This window comes from Chiroxiphia lanceolata, chromosome 18 (assembly GCF_009829145.1).
Source record: "Chiroxiphia lanceolata isolate bChiLan1 chromosome 18, bChiLan1.pri, whole genome shotgun sequence".
Taxonomy (NCBI): domain Eukaryota; kingdom Metazoa; phylum Chordata; class Aves; order Passeriformes; family Pipridae; genus Chiroxiphia; species Chiroxiphia lanceolata.
Window position 1 is genome coordinate 915677 of NC_045654.1, and position 18044 is coordinate 933720.

Genomic DNA, 18044 nt, shown 5'->3' on the forward strand with positions numbered 1-18044 from the left:
AGCGTCGTCCAAACCCTCCTGGAGCTCTGGCAGCCTTGGGGCTGTGCCCACTGCCCTGGGGAGCCTGGTCAGTGCTCAACCAGCCTGTGGGGGAAGAACCTTTGCCTGAGATCCAACCCAACTCTCCCCTGCCAGAGCTCCAGCCATTCCCTGGGTCCTGCTCACAGAGAGAAGAGATCAGAGCTGCCCCTCGTGAGGATGTTGAAGACTTTAATGAGTTCTGACCTCAGTCTCCTCTTCTCCAGCTGAACAGACCAAGTATTTAAGCCAGGAGCTTAAATACTCTTCACCTTGTTCTGACTCACTGTAGCCACTTTTAGATCTGAAATAAGAGATTATGAGGGTCATAGAATCACAGAATCATGGAATGGTTTGTGCTGGAAGGGAACTTAAAGCCCATCCAGTCCCACCCCCTGCCATGGGCAGGGACACCTTCCACCAGCCAAGGTTGCTCCAAGCCCCGTCCAACCTGGCCTTGGACACTTGCAGGGATCCAGGGGCAGCCACAGTTTCTCTGGGCAACCTGTGCCAGGGCCTCCCCACCCTCACAGAGAGGAATTTCTTCCCAATATCTAAGGTGGCTGGGGTTAGAGCATAGGTTGAAGAGAGGTTGTTCCTGGATAACAGCCACTGGATTGTGGGATGCTCAGCCCTGCAAAGCCTGGCCCAGGCAGCCAAGCCACATCAAACTCAGTTGGGCTGTGAACAGAAGCAAGGCAGGGTCTCACTGGAGGAGAAAGCAAAGAGGAAATTAAATTCCGGGCACTGGAATGCACTTAATCCTTGGCCCACGGACTTCTCTGTGCTTTCTGATGGATGAAGGGAGCGGCCTCAATTCCCAGAGCGGGTGCAGCTTGGATGTGCAGTACAGAACCACCGAGTTCACAACTTCACAGGCAGCACTTCCAGCACTTTCAGCTCTTAAGAGCAATTGACTGGAAAACACATTAGAAACTTCTCTCTTTCCCTCAGCCATGGCAGAGCCAGGAAGAGAGAGCAGCAGGGACAGCTCTGGAATACCAGGAATAATGGGAGACAGGTACTCTGGTTAAATAATAAAAGGCATTCAGAGCTGAGCTGAACTCAGGCATGAGCAGAAGGACAGCTGAGGACTGGCATGTCACTCAAATCCTGAGGGAAAAGTGAAGGCTGGGCAGATGAGCTGGAAAAGATACAAACCCAGATAACACGTGGTAAACCTGGGATTCTGGGGACAAGGGCAGTTTAGCTCAGGTGAGGCAGGTTCTGAGCTTGCAAAGCCTTCACAGCACTCTGGTTTCAGCCCCAACATGCAAGGTTGTCCTGCAGCAGCCCAGGGGAACGTGATGCTCTTTCAGTGAAAGCTTTACATCTTTGTCAGGCTCAGTCTGCGTAGGTGGTCAGGATACAGGAGTCAGAGTCCTCCTGCCAACTCCTCCCTTTGGGTGACAAACTATCATTTTTAGCACTCGCCTACCATTCTTCTACTTTGAGTGGCAATCCACTGAATTTTGGACCAGGATATGCCCTGGGCTTCCACATCCAGCCAGGAGAGCTGCAGGTGCTGACATGCTGTGATCTCGGACTTCAGCTTGTGGCATTTGGTGGCGACATCCTCACAAATGATGTGAGAAATAAGCACCAGAAGTCTTGGTCAGCTGAAGATGCTCAAGCCAGCTCTGCCTAAGGAGAGAATTCTAAGTGAGCTGATCTGTGAGATGTCAGCACAAGTCGGGATTAGTTGAGTGGGATGGTCCAGTCTGGGCTCTGACATCCCTGTATAGCTTCCAGGGCTGGGTTTAATGCATTGTGCCCCAAACATTCTGAGGTTTGGCCCCTTTTTTGAGGCGTTTATCTGATCTGTAGATGCATGGCAGGTCTGCAATCTTGGCTGAGATCTTAGGGAGAAAAGTGCTCTGGAGGGCATATGGAGCCGTACCCAAAGCCCATGTGGAGTCAAGTGATCCTCTGCCAAAGGCTACTGTTGTCAGAGAGTGTCTTAGTTCTTCATGGATCCAACACCAGCTCTGTTCAGTCATGGGAATCAAGCAGCATAGGGGGTGTCAGGTGGTGCCATAAGGGGCTGAGACAGCCCTGCTAATGAGCCAAAGGGAAAATGCTGGTTGGGAAAATTGCAGCTTGGCTGGGAGCAGAACAAAGTGTACCCAAGCATTCACCCTGAAAAGTGACAGGTTGGACTATTACTGCTGTAAAACCGGGAAACCCAGAGACAAACAAGAACAGAGCAGAGGAAGAGACATCTGGAAGGTCAGGACAGAGCCTGGGGAGATGGAACTGCGAGGGGAGAGGACTTACATTAGAGGAGAAAAGGGATAAGAACTGAAAGGCTGTTAGGGGGATTTACAGCTCTATTTTTTCCCAGTGATTAACACCCTCTCTCCTGGCTGCTGCAGCTACTCCTCAGTACAACACAGTCTCCAGCAAAGGCTCTTGCATCAGCTCACCCACCCAGAGCTGGAGAGTCCAATATTCCCCACATCCCTCTCCTCCAAAAGCATTTCTTATAAATGGTCCCAAGGAACCACTTTCCCTGCAGATTGTTCCCCCTTCCTGCTGATACTGAGATGACATTGGGCAAGTGCTAATGAAGAGGAGGGGCAGAGGAGGGAAACTGCTTCTGCTGAGGCAAAACAAGAGAATTCAGGGCTACTGGCAAAGGGAAACTACTGGAATATCCTTCTGGGCTCACCCAAACTCTTTCATTCAAATAAAGAGAGAATATTTTGTCTTTTCTACTCAGAGTCTTTAAAGTAGAGGGTTCACTATCAGGGAAAATCTGTGTCAATTTTAAACAACAAAAGCCTGTCATTCAGAAAGAAAGAAGCCTGAGCGCTGTCACATGGGGAATATCAAAATGGAGCATTTTCTCATTTCCAACCCAAAACATTTCCTTCTAGAAAATGTGAAAATGAGGTGTTTTGACATGTTCAAAAAATTTCTTTTTTACTACCTTCTTGGCTGAAAGCATTTGGCAAACTCAGTCGGCATCAACGTATAAAAGTTTCAGTCCCTGAAACTTCCAGCTTGGAGATAGTTGTGTTCAGCTCAGAGCACGGCTCAGCTCCAGCAGCTTTGGAGTTCGTGATGCCTCTGGAGCATCAGAGGGACGTCCATCTACTGACCCACCTTGCTCTACTCCTGCTTGAAAACCCCATCCTGCTCCTCGGGCCAAAATGCCTGGGAATTGTTGGGTCATAATGGCGGGAGAAGGCAGAGCTGTAAGTGCCTCCCCTGCCAGCAGAGATCAGGGACCCAGGGAATGGTCTGGGTGGGAAGGGGCCTTAAAGCTCATCCAGTGCCACCTCCTGCCATGGGCAGGGACACCTTCCACCAGCCCAGGTTGCTCCAAGCCCCGTCCAACCTGGCCTTGGACACTTCCAGGGATCCAGGGGCAGCCACAGCTTCCCCGGGTAACCTGTGCCAGGGCCTCACCACCCTCATAGGGAAAAATTTCTTCCTGATATCCCATCTCTCCCTGCCCTCTGGCAGTGGGAAGCCATTCCCTGTGTCCTGTCCCTCCATCCCTTGTCCCCAGTCTCTCTCCAGCTCTCCTGGAGCCCCTTCAGGCCCTGCAAGGGGCTCTCAGCTCTCCCTGGAGCCTTCTCTTCTCCAGGTGACCCCCCCCAGCTCTCCCAGCCTGGCTCCAGAGCAGAGGGGCTCCAGTCCTGGCAGCATCTCCGGGGCCTCCTCTGGACTCTCTCCAGCAGCTCCACGTCCTCCCTGTGCTGTTCCCAGGGCTGGAGCAGCTCTGCAGGGGGGTCTCAGCTGAGGGGGCAGAGGGGCAGAATCCCCCTCCCGTCAGGGTCCTCAGCTCAGCCCTCCCTGCCCAGGGGGGGCCCGGAGGGTCCCACCCCCTGCTCAGCTCCAGGCCCTGCCCCTGCTCAGTGACACATCAAATCCCAATTGTTTCCTAATCCTTTTGAAATGTGATAAGAGGGCAGTTAATTAGCACACAGGAAAACATGCAATTCTGATGAGGAGGCCCTGGTTAACATACCAGCTATCAAATGTCAAGATACATTTTTAGCACTGAATGGCATTAATTTGCCAGTGTTCCCTTGTTAAATGTCAGGTCCTTATGACTTGTATACATTAAACAATTCAGAAATTGGAAAGCACTTGTGTAATCAAGTTAAGCGTGAGGTGGGCAGATTTCTTTCACCTAAACAAACTTGAAACTTTCCTTTTCCAATTAATATTTCATTTTATAACAGGCACCACATTAATTCCTAATTAAATGCTTATTTGAGACACTCTACTGATTAGTGTGAACTAATGAGGAACAATATGAATTGTTTATCCAGTTTCTAGTTATTTTCCTTCACAAAAAGGGAGGGTGTCTGGATGACTTCTTTCATGTCTTGCTGTTCCCTAAAATGACATCCTTGCAGGAAATCTTCCATGGGAACTGCCCCAACTTCAACCACAAGAGTGATCAAGGTGATCGAGATTTCGTGACAGTGGCCCTGCTTCCAGAGAGTCTAGAAGGGTCAAAAACATTAACGTGACCTCATGGAAAAGTAACAAACAATCAACATCCCTTACATTTCCAATGATACAAATTTAATTACAGTGATGATGGACAGAAATTCACAAATCTGGAGCGTGTGCAGGAAAGGGAACGGAGCTGGGAAGGGGCTGGAGCAGCAGGAGGGGCTGAGGGAGCTGGGGGGGCTCATCCTGGAGCAAAGGAGGCTCAGGGGGGACCTTCTGGCTCTGCAACCCCCTGACAGGAGGAGGGAGCCGGGGGGGGGGTCGGGCTGTGCTCCCAGGGAACAAGGGACAGGAGGAGAGGGAACGGCCTCCAGCTGTGCCAGGGGAAGGCCAGGTTGGATACTGGGGAAAATTTCTTCACTGGGGGGTCAAACATTGGAACTGCTGCCCAGGGCAAAGGTGGAGTCCCCATCCCTGGAAGTGTTCTAAAGCACAGGGGTGTGACACGTGGGGACATTGCTTAGTGGTGAACATGGCAATGCTGGTAGAACAGTTTGTCTCAAAGATCTTAAAAGCCTTTCCCAACCTGAATCATTCAATGATTGTATCATAATAAATCATAAAATCGTAGAGTGGCCTGGGTTGGAAGGGACCTTAAATATCACCAACAAGAATGTGCAGGCAGATGACCAGGAGAGGCTTTTATGGTCACGGCTGATCTGCTTTGATCCACACCCCACAGGCCAGAGACTTCCTGAACTGAAGTTACATGGACGTCTTCCCAGCTCATTCCCCCCAAAAAATCTCCAGCAGGAACTTGTTTAAAGGCTTTTTCATCCCAGAAACAGAGGTGATGATGGAAGTTTGCCCTTGTTTGGTTCTTGTGCAGAGGCTGTGTCACCTCTCCCCTCTGCTTGAGCCTCTCCCACTTCTGTAGCATCTTCCTGGAGGCAGGGGGGGCACAGCCCCACCATGGGAGCTTTGGATGTGCCACGAGTCAGATTTATCCTAATAAACCTGGGAGCATTTTCATGGCACTGTCCCACTGCAGATCTATCTCCTCCACACCCTGGGGCTGTGTGTGTATAGTCAGGGCTGGTTTCACCTACATTTGTGGCAGCCTTTATTGCCCATGAACTTATTCTGCCATTTTACCTCCCAGTCCTTCAGAACTGAGAGATCTTCCCTCAGCTTTTCACGTGCAACATTAGGTTTGACTGCCTTAGAAGCTTAGTTGTTGTTGAAAATTTTGGGAGTTTGATAACCAGTCCTTATGAAAACACCAAAAATTCCCTTTGAAAAGGAAAAAGGCACAAGGTCAAGGCCATATTTTTGGGAAATTTTACCAGCATTTTCTCTTCCTCATGAAAGCTCATCATGTCTCTGAAATGCTCACTAATTCACAAGAGGCACCTCACCTTCCTGGGGACAGACTCTTTAAGGTTTGTTAGTGAAGGGACTTGACAAAAGATTTTTGGAAAGACAAAAACATCAACTGGATTTATCACCCACAAACTCCTTTATTATTAACCTAATAATTCCTTTATTAACTCTTATTTCACACCTATCAACTCCTTCAAAGATCGCTTGTATTTTTGAAGCAGGACTTCTTTTTATTTCTATTTGAACATTCTTTTTGACCAGTTTTCCCAGTCTCTCATCAGGTCTGTATTTCTCCAGATGCTCCTGAATTTCCTTTAAAAGCTGGTTCCTCATTTGTTGTCTTTCATCACTGTAATATTGGGATTGATTTAAGTGATACTTTGCACAACACATTGAGTAGTTCAGCAATTTCATCTCTGAATTCCTTTAAACCTCTTGGGTGATTGCCATCTGTTCCTGCTCGTTTTCTACCTTGCCTTTTATCATTTCTTTAAAAGCCTCCTCCTCAGGATCTGATGCTTGGTCAGGCTCAGCCCCTGGAAAAAAAGACTTCCCTGAGCTCTCCATGGCAAAGCAATAACCTTTCCTCTCTGCTGGGACCCTCGTCTTCCTGGAGATCTCCTTTCAAGCCTCCATCATTGCCCAATTTTCTACCTGGTCTCCTTATAATGTATTTGAAAAAAAATCTTTTATTTCAAGCTTTAGTTCCTCAGCAGATTTTCAGTCTCGCAGAAGCTCGTTGGACTGACAATTACAGTTTCATATTTAAGTCATGAGAGCTCTTCTCTATTTTTCTCTTTCTGGAAATTACTTACTATTTTACAATAATTCCTGTTTAACTCTAGTAATTCCCTTTACCCTGTGGTTTAGCCAGTGCTCCCTATTTTAGGTCTGTTTATGTATTTTTCAGGGGATGATATGCCCTTACTGCTGATCCTGGAACTAAATAGGTTGATGTGACCCCAAAGTACTTTACCCTTTTTGCTGCTCTTTTTACTTTTCCTTCCCAAGATTTCTCATTTTTATGTCATTACTTCTTCATGCCCTTTTAAAGCAGGACTTTATTAAAGGGGATTTGCACTGGTGGCTCTCTCACTCCCACAAAGCTGTACAAATACAAGTGTATAATGATCATCATTACAGAGTCACTCTTTGATGACTGAACCTGGAATACTATTGTTTCAATACTCAGGATTAAGTAAAGAATTTCTTCTTTTCTTATGGGATCTCTGAGCATTTGCTCCAAGAAAATCTCATTTGGAGTGGCTAAAAATTAGTTTCTATCCCTCAGCTCATTGTAATGTCTCACATCTCCATGTGGACGTAATGAAAGGCTCCCATTACACTGTGTTTATTCCTCCCATGTCTTTCCTCTCTCTATATTTCAGTGAACTTCAGCCTATGCAGAAACCTAAAAGCTTTCATTTAGTTGTGTGAGGCTGTGACTGGTGATTAAATGGCCTGTGCAGCATTTCTGCCTCCTCTCTGCTCTTACTGCTCCCTGGAGATTCTGTACCCTATTCAAGCTCCACCTGCTATTTACTTCTGGACATCAACAAAGACATTAAACAAGGAGAAATGGCCTCAAGTTGCACCAAAAGAGGTTCAGGTTGGATTTTAGGAGAAAATTCTTCACTGAGAGGGTGGGTAAGCCCTGGCACAGGCTGCCCAGGGCAGAGGGGGAGGCACCATCCCTGGAGGGGTTCAGAGAATGAGCATATCACTTTGTGATATGGTTTAGTGGGCCTACGGGTGTTGGTCAAAGGTTGGATTGATGATGTTGGAGGTCTTTTCAAACCTTAATCATTCCATGATTGTCAGGTCAAAATTCACCACCTACCAGTGTCCCTGGGGAATTCCCTCCTGTGGAACTGTGCTGGAATACGGTAGCAAACCCATACACAACAATACCCAGTGATTATGACCAGTAGTTATCTCCCAAAAATAGTGTTTATGAACTATTCTCATGTCTCTGCCCCTGCTGTGAAACTGGAGATTCCTTCCCCAGAAAGCTCCACCAGCAAAACCTGCTGCGTGCGCCCTGCCGAGCCCTGAGCTCTGCGGGCAGAACGTGCCCAGGGAAGGTGCCAGATGTTAATTCAGCAGCACATCCTGTTGTACTGCTGAGACACCTTCTAGACTCTGCTTAAAATCCTAATCCCATTTCATGATCAGGTCCCTTTGCATTGCACTGAGCCACAATTTCTCCCCCCTCTCTGCTGTTCCCAGAGTCACAGAATGCAGGAATGTGCTGAGTTGGGAGGGACCCCACAAGAATCATCCAGCCCAGCTCCTGGCCCTGCACAGGCCCAGCCCCAAGAGTCACCCCCTGTGCCCCAGAGCATCAGCCAAACCCTCCTGCAGCTCTGGCAGCCTTGGGGCTGTGCCCAGTGCCCTGGGGAGCCTGGGCAGTGCCCAACCAGCCTCTGGGGGAAGAAGCTTTGCCTGAGATCCAACCTGAGCCTGCCCTGGCACAGCTCCAGCCATTCCCTGGCTGCTGTCCCTGGTCCCCCCAGAGCAGAGCTCAGTCCCTGCCCCTCCTCTGCCCCTGCCCAGGCACTTGGAACTGCACTGAGGTCTCCCCTCAGTCTCCTCTGCTCCAGCTCAACACACCAAGTGCCCTCAGTGTCCTCACACGCCTTCAAATCAAGGTCCTTCCCCATCTCTGTGTCCCTCCTTTGGACACTCTCTAATGGCTCAATATCTTCCTTATCTTGCTGGTACATGTGCACAACCCTGGCTATGGTCCTGAATCCATGGTCTGCCTATGGGGGACTGTTTGGAGCTTGTCTGCCTCATTGGATTATTATTTTTCCATCTTTCCTCAGATTTCTCAACTCTTCTGCCTGTGGATGGTGTCTCTTGCCACCCACTCCCATTCTATAATCAGGGGAGAAGCAGCAGTTAGTTAAGAAAGCTCAAATTGGGTAGATCTCCTTCTCAGAGAGCTTAAGCAGCAGCTGTAGCTCTGTCCCAATTACCAGTTTTAGGTAGTTAGCTCTGTTTTGGGGATTCAGCTTCAGGCAAGAGTGTAAAAAGGTATGAAAAAATCCCCCTTCTTCCTGGTGTAGGCAGAGGGTGCAGGGAGCAGGTCCCGGAGAACAACAGGGAGAGTCAGCCAGAAGCATCCTCCAGGAGCTGAACAGTGACATCAGTGAACAGCCCAAGCTGTGCTTGTGCACAAGAAATATCTTGGTTTTAACAGGAGAGAACAACAAATATGAGAGAGAACAACAAATACAAGAGTGTGTGTGAGAAAACTCTGCAAAATTGGGGTTTTGTGCTGGCTGCTTTTGCCTGTCCTGCCCAGCAGCATGAGAGCCCCCCAGGTCCTGCTGCGAGGCCAAATAATTACAGAGGACACAATCCTTGCAGGGAGGGTTCAGGGTCAGCAACCAGCTCCTCCTCAAACGGAAATCTTCGTGCTCTCTGACCCTCTGGAAGCTCCTGCAGATCCACCCCCGGAGAACAAACTTAGCAGTCGAGGCAGAAATTTTCCTTCAAGGCAGATATTCAACTATGACTTTCACAGAAAGAAATTTGTCCCTCAAAGCCTCCAATTTCAGTGACCTTTTTCTCAGGATTTCTTTTTAAATCCCACGATGTTCAATTTGGCATTTTTAGGGATTTAAATTTTTTTAAGACAGTCCCATTGGAAAAATATTTAGTAAATCTAAATTTAGTAGCTTGTCTTGTTTCTGTCAGAAATTTTCATGGGAAGAAGAAGCAGCTCTCAAGCATCTTTTTGCAGACCCGGTAACAATCTTGTACATGTCAAGGAAAGATCACATTGTCCTTTGCAGCTGATCCTGATTCCCTCTGGAGGTTCAGGAGTCTCCCTCCAGCCCAGTCAGTCTTAGAGCATTATTTATGATAATGCCAACAGTGAGAGCAGACACAGCTTTATTCCACTGCCTCAGGTACCAGGCAACTTGTTTCTGAAAATCTCCGAAACAGGTTCCTCAGTCTTTCCTCCCGGGTTGAGGAGGCACAATTACATGTCTTGTAGAATTCCTGCCCATCCAAAATCACAAGGAATATATTTCAGGAACCTGTGCATCAGCAGTTCTGTACAAGGTCCCTGTGTGGCAGCAGGACCAACACTGGGTTGGTGTCGTGTGAGATGGACTTGCTTCCTGCTGTGTTGCACCAGACCCTTTCCCAAGGACAGGAAAAGCCATTTGCCACTCATGAGATTCAACACTCATGTCAGCAAAGTGCCCTGGCTATGGGGAAAGGGAGATATAGATATTATGTCAGTTCTCAGCTGGTGTTTCACTCTCCTAAAGAGATTTTTCACAGCTCTGAGTTAGCAATTCCTATATTCCCTTTAAGTTCTGCTCAACTTAAACAAATATTAAATAAGAAATGGGATTTAGGTGAGGTGGATCGATTCCCACTGCTCCTACAGGGTTCTGACAAGCAACTCCATCCCTCCTGCATGGACAGGGCTGTGCAGATGGGGGCACTGCGGCCAAACCCATCCCAGTCCTGCCAGGTGGGTGAAGGTACCTCTGCAGTGAGCTGGTTTTACCTGTCCTGCACCAGAATGAGAGGCACAGACAGTTTTAGCAGTGGAGCAGTGGAAAAACAACTCCCCAGCCAGTCCAGGGAATATTGATTTGCTCCTAATCAAGCACAGGATGTGTTGGATGGTGCTTTCTTTCAAGGTGTGGGATCCTGTGAGCTGCAGCTGATAATTGCCCACTGAAGCATCTGATCCATGTCCTGAGGGAGTCAGGGCAGCCTGGAAGGGAGACTGTTGGCAGGAGAGGGGTTTGCACTGGTGCCTGACCCCCAGGAAAGGCTTGGCTATTCCCAGGCTGAAGAAGGATGTCCAAATACCAAGGCAGAGGTTTTATCTCAGTTCTCCTGTCCTTCCACATCCTCATCTTCGTCTTCATGAATACCATCCAAGGGACATCTAGAGTGGATATCTCTAGAATGTCATGTGGACTCCTGAGTTCAGGCGGCAGAGCTGCCCCACACACTGCAGGGCAGAGCTGGTCCTGGTGCCTCCATCCATTTCTGCCCCAGGAACATAAGCTCAGGCTCCAAGCAGCAGGAGATGTTGCAGGAGAACAGCTCTGTCCTCTTCTCACAGGCTTCCAACTGAATTTGGGCCTGAAGGAACCCATTTTGTCCTTCTCCTTCTCCAGGCCATATATCTTTCATCCTTATTCTTTTCACTCAGGGCTCCCCTGTGCAGACCCTGAGCATCCCCTGCTGTCCACACCAGGGCCTTGGGGAGCTGGGCTTTGTCCTCCTCACCAGGAGATCCCCATCACCAGGAGATGCTCCCCTGGCCTCTTCACACCTTCACACCAAGGGGAACTTACCCCAGTGCCAAAATGCAGGGCCAACCCTCTCAGTTCAGGAACCAGCCTGGAAAAATCAGGTTCATGACAGGTGTTAATTTTCTGTTATTAATTTAGACAGTAGATTTCTTCTAACCATGGGTTCTACGTTATTACAGCTATAATCCCACTAACAAGATGAGCTGCCCAGCTGGTACTTAATGTGTCTGAAGCTGTGAATTATACTACTGGGAAAACAAGCCATGTGGAACAGGAGCAGGGCCTGGCTAACGGAGTTCAAACCTCAAGCATGGACCTTTGAGGAGAAACTGTGACACTGCTGGACCCACAGAGAGAGGGGGGATTTGAGTTCAGGGGGTCACATCTAAGTGTAGTGAAGGGAAAGTTTTATTCCACTCTGTAAAGACAAGAAGGATTTTAAACTTCCTAACTTCTTCCAGGTTAACAGAGAGAAAAAGCTCAGCAAGAAATACGCAGAGGGAAGCTCAGCCCTGGAGAGGTCACCATGTAAAATGGGTCAGAGCATCACTCTTCCTCTCTTGTGTCTTCTTGCTCTGCCAAGCCATGTTTAGTCCATGTTCAGACTATCCCCAGGTACTGTGTGTCCTTGCATGTTCCCCACACAGGACTGACTCCCTTTCTCCTCCTTTATGGTGGCCAAGTAAAGTTCCCTCCTGGACACTCTGTTCTCCCTGAGGAACCTTCCTGACCACAGATGATCTTTTCTTCCCTAATCTTCAGTGTCCCAAATTTCTCAGACTATCTGAGGATCAGATCCGAGCCCAAACCCACATTTAACTCTCACACAGAGGCACAGCCCCAGAATTAATGTTCCCAGAACCAGTGGGGTGTTCAGAGGGTCTCCCTCCCTTCTCCCTCTTTGTCTTGTGCTTTACCTGGTTAATATTTGAACCTAAAAGAACAAACACCAAAAAAGTAGAACTCTCCAAGGGCAAAGGGCAGAACAAGAACAAGATGAAGGGGAAGAAGTCATGGCTGTGACCTCCCCATCAACAACTGACTCATAGGAGAGGGCTGGAGCTCTGGAGCCAGGCTGGGAGAGCTGGGGGGGTTCACCTGGAGAAGAGAAGGCTCCAGGGAGAGCTGAGAGCCCCTTGCAGGGCCTAAAGGGGCTCCAGGAGAGCTGGAGAGGGACTTTGGACAAGAGATGGAGGGACAGGACAAGGGGGAATAGCTTCCCACTGCCAGAGGGCAGGGATAGATGGGATGATGGGAAGGAATCCTTCCCTTTGAGGGTGGTGAGGCCCTGGCACAGGTTGCCCAAAGCTTCTGCAGCTGCTGCACAACTGAATTGACATTTTAATTCCTGTCATCTTTGTTCATCTCCCATACTCTGAGGCAGTTTTAAGGGTTCAGGTGAAGGCTGAGCCTGCAAGTTCTAAAAAAGCAAGCTGGTGTTACTCAGAAAGAGCACCTTCCAGAACACAGCAAACAAACGTGACCCTCGTAGTCTCCAGCCTCAGCTGAGCCAGCTGCCCTATTCCATTTTCACCTCTCTCCCTCTCAGCTGAATCATTGAACACAGTGCAGGACTCATCCATGCTGCTGGATCAGCCTGTGCTCCCCAGGCAAAGGCAAGAGACCAACATCACATGGTGCAACAGTGCAGTTCCCTGATCAGCCCCTAAAGACAAGGACAACTTGTAGGAAAAAATGCCAAAGGCTACAAAACACAGAATCATGGAATGGTTTGGGTTGGGAGGGACCTTAAAACTCATCTCATTCCACCCCCTGCCATGGGCAGGGACACCTTGCACCAGCCCAGGTTGCTCCAAGCCCCGTCCAACCTGGCCTTGGACACTTGCAGGGATCCAGGGGCAGCCACAGCTTCTCTGGGCAACCTGTGCCAGGGCCTCACCACCCTCACAGGGGAGAATTTCTCCCTAACATTTAATCTAAATCCCTCATCTGCTAGTTTAAAACCATTCCCCCTTGTCCTATCACTATTTGCCCCTGTAAAAAGTCACTCTCCCTCTTTTTTTATGAGCACTCTTTAAGTACTGGAAGGAACCAATTCCAACAGGAATGCTCCTTCTCTTCCATGTTCATTTGTTCAGCAGGGAATATGTCCTTCTAGAGATACTCATCTTCATCCAACAAATCCCAACACATCCTGCTGTTTAGTTGGGAAATTTCAGAGTTCATCAGTGGCTATAACTCCAGTTCAGGCCAGGCCTAAGGGCTCTGCCAGTCAGAGAGCTCTCCCAGTGTGAGCAGACCAGCACTGCTGGGACAGCAGGAAACATTTCTGGAGCTCTACCACCAGTCTCAGTCACCAGATTTGGAAGGGAGGAAGAACATGAAGGGAAAAGAGGTGATAAATCTTCAATCCAGGCCAGGCTGGGGACAAACCAGAGCAGTCTGGTGCAGGCACATCTCAACTGCTTCACCTGGATGATCCAGCTGCCAAACCACCACTCCGGGATGTTCATTAAAGGGTATTTTGAGTCATCAAGGCCTATGCAAGGACTGACACATCTGGAGAAAAAGCAGGAAAGGAAGAAGTTCAAGGCACAGATGAGCTCCCCCTGCCCAGTGACTCCCAAAGACATCCACAGACAACCTGCAGGAGATGTCCTGGTGGCAGAAACCTCGAGGGACCACAGTGATCATGGAGGATGAATTTGGTTCAGTGACCAGAATTTCACCCAGTCTGGTTGAATGACCACGTTTCACAAAGACTGACTCTTCCTTCAAGGGCTCCAGGCAACCAAGGAATGATTTCTCACTTCATTAACTGATCTCCCTCAGAGCTCCCAGGCAGCACAGTTCTGATTTTTTCTGCTTCCCACCTTTGGTGACTGAATCTGGCACTGCCTTCATTAGGCAGGCTGGAAGCCCCAGCTCTCAGAAATCTTTTCCCTCTGTGGGGATTTACAGCCTATGCTCAGTTTTCCTTTCAGGTTTCCCTACTGAAGTCCTTTTTCAGCTTCTCCTCAGTGCATATTTCTAGAATAGTTCTTTTCCTGCCCTGGAGCCGAGGGTGGGGGATGTCCCCTGGTTATTGCAGGGGATCAGCAGGCACATTTCACTGCTTTCAGAAGAGCTCATCTGTGGAGAACCACAGAACTCCAGCAGCAAACAGAGTCATAGAATCACGGAATCATTAAGGTTGGGAAAGACCTCCAAGATCATCAAATATTAAATACCCCAGGCCCACTGAACCATATCCCCAGGTGCTCAGTCTACTTGTTTTTTTTGAACACTTCCAGGGATGGTGATTCTACCTCTGCCCTGGACAGCTCCTTCCAATGTTTAACCACTATTTCAGTGAAGAATTTCTCCCAAATATCCAACCAACCCCCCCTCCCCTGGCACAGCTGGAGGCCGTTCCCTCTCCTCCTGTCCCTTGTTCCCTGGGAGCAGAGCTCGACCCCCCGGCTCCCCCCTCCTGTCAGGGAGTTGCAGAGCCAGAAGGTCCCCCCTGAGCCTCCTTTTCTCCAGGCTGAGCCCCCCCAGCTCCCTCAGCCCCTCCAGCTGCTCCAGCCCCTTCCCCAGCACACAGGTTATGAGCATTTGTGAGATCCTGGCAAGGCTATTTAAAATAAATCAATAAATTACCCCCCCCACCCCAAAGTTCCTATTTTTCCTCCATCAACACTCCATAATGCAAACTGAGGAACTGGTTCTGAATATTCATGACAAAGCACAGATTAACTACTCCTTCTGCTCTCAACTAAACCTCTCTTTTCCTTACTTTTGTAAGGCCTTTGTTTGCTGTACTTCTTATTGGAGCGAAATTCCCTCATTGCAAAGATGCTGAAAGCTCAGCTCAGGCATCTGAGGATGGAAGTGGGGCCAAGAGGTGCAGACACCGAGGATAAACTGCTGGCTCCCTGCAAGCTGCCAGCTCCTGCTTTCATTCACACCGAGGCAAACGTGATGTGCGCAAGTGGCTGCAGAGTTACAGTACCTGTTAAAGGACCATGAAATATTTATAAGCTGAGAGGGCTTAAAATCTCCCTTGAAAGCCTGTTCTTCATGAAAAGTGACACTGGCACTGTTGTGAAGGGCTTCTCAACTCATCCAGGAGGAGGAATCCTACCTGGGCTGGCCAGCAGGAAACTGGATTTCTGGGGCATCTTTGTGAACTGAGGCTTCTTTATTTTAAACCAAGGCTTTTACTTTCAACCAACCTTTAAACCAAAGCTGATATATCATTTCAATTAAGTACAGAGATGGGTATCTGTGAGAAACCCCAAGGGAAATGTGTGTACTCCCTGTGGGTACCCAAGAGCACAGCTGGAACATGCCGAGCTCTGCCCCAGGTAAAGGCACCTAATGGGGGAGACAATTCCCAGGGAAAATGGTGTGTCTGAAGAGTCAGGGCCCAACATCCCTCAGGCTGTGAAAACTATCTGACCCCCTGGATGGAATAGAAAATACACCAATTAAAATACAATATCCTTCTCAAGTAGGAGAAAGTCAATGGCTTCAAACTGACAAAGAGGGAGTTTAGATCAGATACTGGGAAGGAAACCTTCCCTGTGGGGGTGGGGAGGCCCTGGCACAGGTTGCCCAGAAAAGCTGTGGTTGCCCCTGGATCCCTGGAAGTGTCCAAGGCCAGGTTGGACGGGGCTTGGAGCAACCTGGGCTAGTGGGAGGTGTCCCTGCCCATGGCAGGGGGTGGGATGGGATGGGCTTCAAAGTCCCTTCCCACCTAAACCATCCTGTCCTTCCATGACTCGATGGTTCCAAGCAGTGACTGAGGTGTTTGGTTGTGTTTAGTACCTGACACTTCTCTCCAAATCCAGACATTTCCTTCCTCTCTGCACCTTGGCTTGGAACCAACTTTCTGTTTCCTCAACAGTCTCTGATATGCAGAGTGGTTTGCAGTGTTTTGGCAGAGAGCAATCACCCCATGTCCCAGGCCAGGTCAGAGCTGCTCCAGGAGCTGGGAGCACTTCAGAGACCCCCACGAGCCTGGGACAGCCCCGAACCCACCCCAAGCCCTTGGGTGCAGGCAGTGCTGGGTGCTCAGTGGGGCAGAAAGCAGCCTTTGGAGGGGTTTGCAGGTGGTAAGAAGCTGTAACAAGGTTGTTTGGGTGTTGCCAGAGCATTCTTCTGTTCAAAAAGCAAACGGAGAGCAAAGACCATGACTGGCAACCCTGACATTAGCAAAAAAAAACCCCCAAACCAAACCCACCTTGTTTTTCTGTTATGAAGGGGGGGGGGGGAGGGGGGAAATCCTACATGTTTTATTAGAGTTTTTACAACAAATCAAAATGTTCCCTTAGAATGACTGTTTTCCTGAAGCTTGAGAAGGTTCTTCCTTCATAGGAAAAGCATTCAAAGAGGTGGGAGAGGTGAGAAGAGAACTGATGTACAGAAGGAAAGATGCATCTGGAGCAAAGAAGACTACACTGCATATAAAATCCTGTCCAAACTCCTAAAGACATCTAAACATTCAATTTGCTGCCCTTAGTGAAGGCCATGTGCTATGAGGAAGGTCATCCTGTGGGGGCTGGTGCCCCAGGTTCTCAGAATTAAAGAATCACAGATTATATTGAGCTGGAAGGGACCCACGAGGATCATCCAGTCCAACCCCTGGCCCCAAGAGTCACCCCCTGTGCCCCAGAGAATCATCCAAACCCTCCTGGAGCTCTGGCAGCCTTGGGGCTGTGCCCACTGCCCTGGGGAGCCTGGGCAGTGCCCAACCAGCCTGTGGGGGAAGAAGCTTTGCCTGAGATCCAACCTGAGCCTGCCCTGACACAGCTCCAGCCATTCCCTGGCTGCTGTCCCTGGTTCCCCCAGAGCAGAGCTCAGTCCCTGCCCCTCCTCTGCCCCTGCCCAGGCACTTGGAACTGCACTGAGGTCTCCCCTCAGTCTCCTCTGCTCCAGCTCAACACACCAAGTGCCCTCAGTGTCCTCACACACCTTCAAATCAAGGCCCTTCCCCATCTCTGTGTCCCTCCTTTGGACACTCTCCAATGGTTCAATCCCTTCCTTCCATTGTGTTCCCCCAAACTGCCCCAATGTTGAGGTGAGGCCTCCCCAGGGCAGAGCAGAGCGAGACAATCCCCTCCCTGATGCCCCCAGGACAGGGATGTCCCTCCTGGCTGCCAGGGCACTGCTGACTTAGGGACAACTGGCACCCCCAGGACCCCCAGGGCCCTTTCCCGGCTCTGCTTTCCAGCCTCTCATTCCCACTCTGTCCATCCATCCGGGGGTGCCCCATCCCAGGGGCAGAATCCGGCCCTTCCCCTTGTTGAACTTCCCATGGTTGGTGACTCCCAGCCCTCGGACCTGTCCAGGTCTCTCTGCAGGCCCTCTCTGCCTTCCAGGGGCTCAGCAGCTCCTCCCAGTTTTGGGTCATCTGCAAACCTGCTCAATGTCCCTTCCAGTGCTGTGTCCAAGTCATTGCTGGAGATGTTGGAGAGCACAGGGCCCAAGATGGAGCCCCGTGGAACCCCAGCAGTGACAGGTCACAGTCTGATGTCACCCCAGTCACTGTCACCCTCTGTGCCCGACCCATGAGCCAACTGCTCACACCCCACATGATATGTTTATCCAGCTGTGGGGTGGACAGTTTGTCCTGGAGGATCCTGGGAGAGATAGGATGCAGGTGCCGAGCTGAGAGATTCTCTGCTGAACCTTAAGTAAACATCCAGAAAGCCAAGAAAGACCAATTAAATATTGCATGGTTCTCTCGCCTGCATGAGAAGAGCTCTCAAACTCTCCAGGAGACAGGAACCTGTCTGTCACCAGCAAACTTTTCTTAGGCAGCAGCAGAAGTGACGTTTGAGGCTGTGAAGCACCAAGCAGGCTGAGCAGGCATCAATTAGTTTGAAGCTGAATGGGTAGTCCTGGGAACATCAGAGGCAGGATTCAATATGTTTAAGGTGGGTGGCAGCTTATATGCCTGGCTGAGACAGTGTTTTAAAGAGG

General features: G+C 49.5%; 1 long non-coding RNA gene across 1 annotated transcript; it reads right to left on the minus strand.

Annotated features, from left to right (window-relative positions):
- Positions 1-6089: 6089 nt before the first annotated feature.
- Positions 6090-17705, minus strand: LOC116795876. The gene is made up of 3 exons (XR_004360186.1): positions 17481-17705; positions 14854-15069; positions 6090-6353 (listed from the first exon to the last, which is right to left on the minus strand). It is a non-coding gene; the product is annotated as an uncharacterized LOC116795876 (long non-coding RNA).
- Positions 17706-18044: the final 339 nt, after the last annotated feature.